Source organism: Diceros bicornis, chromosome 23 (assembly GCF_020826845.1).
Source record: "Diceros bicornis minor isolate mBicDic1 chromosome 23, mDicBic1.mat.cur, whole genome shotgun sequence".
NCBI classification, from domain to species: domain Eukaryota; kingdom Metazoa; phylum Chordata; class Mammalia; order Perissodactyla; family Rhinocerotidae; genus Diceros; species Diceros bicornis.
In genome coordinates, this window is record NC_080762.1 from 45,386,552 (window position 1) to 45,392,716 (window position 6,165).

Genomic DNA, 6,165 nt, shown 5'->3' on the forward strand with positions numbered 1-6,165 from the left:
CGTCTGTCCCCCCAATTTCTCCGCCATCCTTTGTCACTATCTTTGGAGAAAACTATCAGTGAATGTGTTAATGGGTTTCAAGTTCACTCTAGTGCCTAGGAGCAATATTTGAGTGTCTGCTTGGAAGAACTGGGAACCTGGAGGATTATTGAGGTTGGGGCCGGAGAGCAGGATCATGAACAACTCTCACTACTGGACCTGAGGTTCAGTATACGTAATAAGAACAAGGTAAAAACTCACTTATTGCAACTAGAGCACACGAGGAAAGAAAACTAGTAGCCAAGGCCACTGTAAGCTGAGTTTCCTGACCACCGACCCCAGACTTTTTAAATTTGTCCACCTGGAGACAGAGGTGGTCACTGGGTGGGAGGTAGAGGTGAGCCAGCTCGGGGGCCTGCTCTGTGGGAGCTGGTGGGATGAAGGATTCTGAACATGTTATTTTCCCTTGTAAATCTCCACCTTCAAATCTTTCATCAAGGCTGAACTATTGCTATCTTCTCTGGACCAGGCAAGATGCTAAAACTTACAGGCCTGTTCTCTCTTACAAGCAATTATCGAATACCTGTCTCATGCCAGGCAATGTGCTGGGAATTAAAGGCTTTACTTTCAAGGTTCCCTTTCATCAGTTACTGTTCACTGAGGGCAGCCTACTTTTTTTGTGTTTGGTAGTTAGCTGGGTTAGATGGGGCCAATGAGGTGAAACCTTAGGTTAACTCTCTAGAAGTCAGTTAGATTTAATCTGTTTGTTAACAAAGAATTATGAATCTAATCCTAGCCAGTCATCTCAGAAATGTGCTATGAGTCAACTGGGCTTCCTGGTGTGGAGAGTACGGTTGAGTCACCCCATCTATTACCACCATTAGAAAAACCGAAAACGTGACTCTCTGGCAGTGGCAGAGCAATGGCAGCATCTTTGCAAGTGAAGGGCAGGATGTCACCTTGTACCGGGTGCTGGTAGTCTTTTGGAACAATCTTTTATATATATGCATATAATATACGTATGTATATATACACACATACATGCATGTCAACCCACATGTATATAACACGTAAAAAATGTATTTAATTTGCCTTGAAGTCTTTTAATAATAGGATAGGCTGGGATTATAGATTTCTCAATCTTGGCACTTTACTTTCTAAGTATTTTTTTTAAATTAATTAATTTATTTTTTTTCCCCCAAAGCCCCAGTAGATAGTTGTATGTCACAGCTGCACGTCCTTCTAGTTGCTGTACGTGGGACGTGGCCTCAGCATGGCCAGAGAAGCGGTGCGTTGGTGTGCGCCCGGGATCCTAACCCGGGCCGCCAGCAGCGGAGCACGCTCACTTAACTGCTAAGCCACGGGACCGGCCCCCTAAGTATTTTTTTCTGTGATAAAAAGAGAGCAGGGAAGCTGAAAAGAGAAACCCCTTGTTGTTCATTGCCCCTAAGTTTTCACTGCAATGGCAGGTCGTATGCCACAAAGATGGCTACAAAATTATCTCTCAGCCTACATTCCCTCTACAGTATGACCTTATCACTCCCACATCAAAAAGTAGCATGTCTATCTTTGTATCCCATTTGATATACGGGTGGGTGTGTATGAGTATGATACTTGGTGTGTCGATATTGATGTGTGTATACATATATGTATGTATACACATATATATGGCTTATATAGTACACTAGTAGAGTGTTTACCTATTTTATAAATCATTTAATACATTCATTATATATAATAACAATAAATAATATTATGCAAACATATGTTAATAATGACAGTAAATTATGGCAATAATATTCTTTTATACTTTCAAAATGCTATCTTTTCCTCACAGTCGTATTATATCAAGAATCTCAATTTGTGCACATACATAGTTTGATATAAACTGAGACACCCAATTTAAACCCTGAAGCTCTTATACATGCTTTGTATTAATGCTTTCTTTTGAATTCTTATGGCTTTTATATCTTAGCATAAATTGCTCCTACCTGTGGCATATTTAACACTTATAGATCCACGTGTTAGCCAGCTACAAATTATATAGCCAAGTGAGAATATACTGTCTCTAATGAATTTATTATCTGAAAATGTTTTATTTTATTAAACATTTATTCTAAGTTGTCATTCAAGAGTTATCTTGTTCTTCAGGGGGCATGACAACTCTACATTAGCAACTTTTGGTTGATACTATTGTTACTGTTCTAAAGCCCCAGTGCAACATGATTGCATCTCCTCTGTGCAAGGCCTTGTGCTAGGATGAGAGGGGCAGTTTCTACCCTTAAGCAGCTCTTACGTGGATGGAGAGACAAACGTGTACATAACTGGCTAGGGTTCATGACAGGCTGTGGAACTTCACCGAAGAATTATAAGCAGAATGATAGGTGATGCAGTGGAAAGAGGCATTTAATCTGGCTTTTGGATTGAGTGAAAGCTTTACAGTAAAGCTGGCAACTGGGCAGCTCCTGAAAGGACTCTGAGGTGGATGAGCTGAGAAGGGGGAGAAAGGTCTTACAGCCCAAGTTGAGAAAACATGCATTTTCTTGGTTCCATATTATTCTGCTGTGGCAGGTTGCGGGAGGTAAGGGCACGTTGAATGGACTTTGGAGATGCTCCGGGAGGTTGGATGTACAGAGTCTGTTATGTCTGCATGGTACTCGTTTGGAATGCCAAGAGGCTGAGTTTAGTAAATCTGATTTAGATTAAACACATTTTGCAAAATAGCATAAATCCCAGCTGAACATAATTATCTTTCTTGCCCTGATTCTTAATGTTTTTCTCCCAAGTTCCCAAATAGAAAGAACAAAGGTGATTAGGATGATGAAAACATTTATTTAAAAAGTTTTCAAAAACACCTAGAATTTGAGGGTTAATCCTTTTCTGCTTGATTAATCTCATTTCTTTTTAAAATAAGACCAAGCCATTTCTGTTATTGAAAGCTACAGCAATGATGACTTTGGCTCTGCTTTTTCAATCTTCTTTTCACTTTATCATAAAGCAAATTCTGAAATGTGCATTGACTTCATGCTCTCACATTCTGCAATCTTGTTATAAATGTTTCTCTCTGAATTAATTCTGATATAATTGTTTACTGCATAATGCAGAATTTTCATAATATATGAGCTGCAATACCAAAGCACAAAAATGATAGTAGTTTAAAAAGGAAACCAGTTTCAATTCTGAAATCTTCCTTGTGACTTTGTGTATCACTTAAGCAGTGGTTCTCAAACGTTTTGGTCTCAGAACATGTTTATGCTCTTAAAAGTTATTGAAGAGCCCAAGTTATGTTGATCAACATTTACTGATTTAGAAATTATGTTAGAAAGAGTTTTAAAATGTTCATTTAACATTTAAAAACATTAAATCCAGAGCCGGCCTGGTGGCACAAGCAGTTAAGTGTGCGCGCTCTGCTGCGGCGGCCTGGGGTTCACTGGTTCGGTTCCCGGGTGCGCACCGACACACCACTTGACAAGCCATGCTGTGGCGGCATCCCGTATAAAATGGAGGAAGATGGGCACGAATGTTAGCCCAGGGCCAATCTTCCTCAGCAAAAAAAGAGGAGGATTGGCAGATGTTAGCACAGGGCTGATCTTCCTCAGGAAAAAACAACAACAACAACAAATAAACCACATTAAATCCATCAAATGTTAACATAAATGACATATACTTATAAAAAATGACAATTTCCCAGGCCAGCCCGGTGGCATAGTGGTTAAGTTTGCATACTCTGCTTTGGCGGCCTGGAGTTTGTAGGTTTGGATCCTGGGCACGGACCTATGCACCGCTTATCAAGCCGTGCTGCGGCAGCGTCCCACATACAAAGTAGAGGAAGATGGGCACGGATGTTAGCCCAGGGCCAATCTTCCTCAGCAAAAAGAGGAGGATTGGCAGCATGTGTTAGCTCAGGGCTAATCTTTGTCACACACACAAAGAAAGACACTTTCCAAAACAAAAAATATCAGTGAGAAGAGTGGCATTGTTCTACATTTTTCCAAATTTGTTAAAAGACCAGCCTAATAGAACATAGGTACATTCTCATGTGCTTCTTTATTCAATCTGTTGCAATATCACATGTCATGTAGCCTCTAGAAAATTTCTCTGAACACGGATGAGAAGCTGAAAGTTAAAAAGCCAAATAAATCTTAGTATTATTATGAAAATCATTTTGACTTCACAGACCCACTGAAAGTGTTTAGAGTCCCCAGATCACACTTTGAAAGCCACTGACTTTGGCCGGCCCCATGGCTTAGCAGTTAAGTGTGCGCGCTCCGCTACTGGTGGCCCGAGTTTGGATCTCGGGCGTGCACTGATGCACCACTTGTCCGGCCATGCTGGGGCCGCGTCCCACATACAGCAACTAGAAGGATGTGCAACTATCACATACAACTATCTATGGGGCTTTGGGGAAAAAAGGTGGAGGATTGGCAATAGATGTTAGCTCAGAGCCAGTCTTCCTCAGCAAAAAGAGGAGGATTAGCATGGATGTTAGCTCAGGGCTGATCTTCCTCACACACACACACACACACACACACACACACAAAAAGAAAACCACTGACTGAGAATAATATTTATTCAGTGTTAATTATGGATGAAGATAACTAAAACCCATAATTGTGTATAAGTAAATGCAGCAGGTAGAAATAATGACATACATATGTTTCAGCTGTACCTATACTTACACAGTCTGTTTTTCTGTATTATAAACTGTTAGTTCTACATCTGACAAATTATTCTTATAAGATATATGGGTTGATATAACCATCTAACAAAAACATGGTCTTATTATGTCAGTCTACGTGAAAAATAACCACAAATTTTGACTCACATGCAATTTTAAATCTCATTCTGAAATGTCTTTATTAAAAAAAACAACTTTTTGGGGCCAGCCCTGTGGCTTAGTGGTTAGGTTTGATGTGCTCTGCTTCGGTGGCCAGGGTTCAGGGGTTCCGATCTTTGGTGTGGACCTACACCACTCATCAACCATACTGTGGTGGCAACCCACATACAAAATAGAGGAAGATTGACGCAGATATTAGTTCAGAGCGAGTCTTCCTCAGCAAAAAAACAAAACAAAACTTTTTGTTTTGAATAATTATAGATTTAGAGGAAGTTGCAAAAAAATGTACAGGGAAGTCCCAGGTACCCTTTAGCCAGTTGCCCCGATGATAATTAACCTCGCATAACTATGGTACAATGTGAAAATCAGGAAATTGAGATTGGTACAACCCACAGAGCTTATTCAGCATTAACTAGTCTTGTCTGTGTTTGTAGTTCTATGCAATTTTATCCCATGCGTAGATTAGTGTGACAACTATCGTGGTCAAGATACAGAACTGTTCCATCTCCACAAAGCTCCCTCATGCCATCTCTTTATAGCCACACTTACCCCCCTCAACTCCCTCCCCAACACTAACCCCTTGAAACTGCTAATCTATTCTATAGTTTTCATTTTTCTGAGATAAATTCCCAAGAGTGAAACTTCTCGGTTGTATGGTAAGTACATGTTTAGTTTTACAAGAAATTCCCAAACTATTTTCCAGAGTGACTGTACCATTTTATATTCCCACCAGCAGTGTCTGAATTTTCCTGTTTCTCTGCATCCACGTCAGCATTTGGTGTTGTTATTTTTTATTTTCGCTATTCTGATAGGTGTGTAATATCTCTTTGTGGTTTTAATTTGCATGTCCCTAATGGCTGATGTTGAATACTTTTTATGTGCTTATTTGCCATCTATATATCCTCTTCAGTGCAATGCCTATTTTCTACTTGGATTTTTTTTCTGTTGAGTTTGGAGAGTTCTTTATATATTCTAGATACTAGTCCTTTGTTGGATATGTGGCTCGCAAATATTTTCTCCAAGTCTGTATCTTGTATTTTCACCCTCTTAATGGAGGATTAATCCATAATTTGGATGAGGGCTGATTTATCATTTTTTGCTTTTATGGATCATGATTTTGTTAACTTTAAATCTCTTAACCTAGACCTTGGTCTCCCAAATTTTTTCCTAAAAATTTTATAGTTTAACTTTTTACAGTTAAGTCTATGATCCATTTTGAGTTAATTTTCATATAAGGTATGAGATTTACAGTGAGGTGTTTATTTGTTTTTGTTTGTTTTGTTTTTGTTTGTTTGTTTTGCCTATGGAAGTCCAATTTTTCTAGCAGCCATTGTTGAAAAGGTTGGATT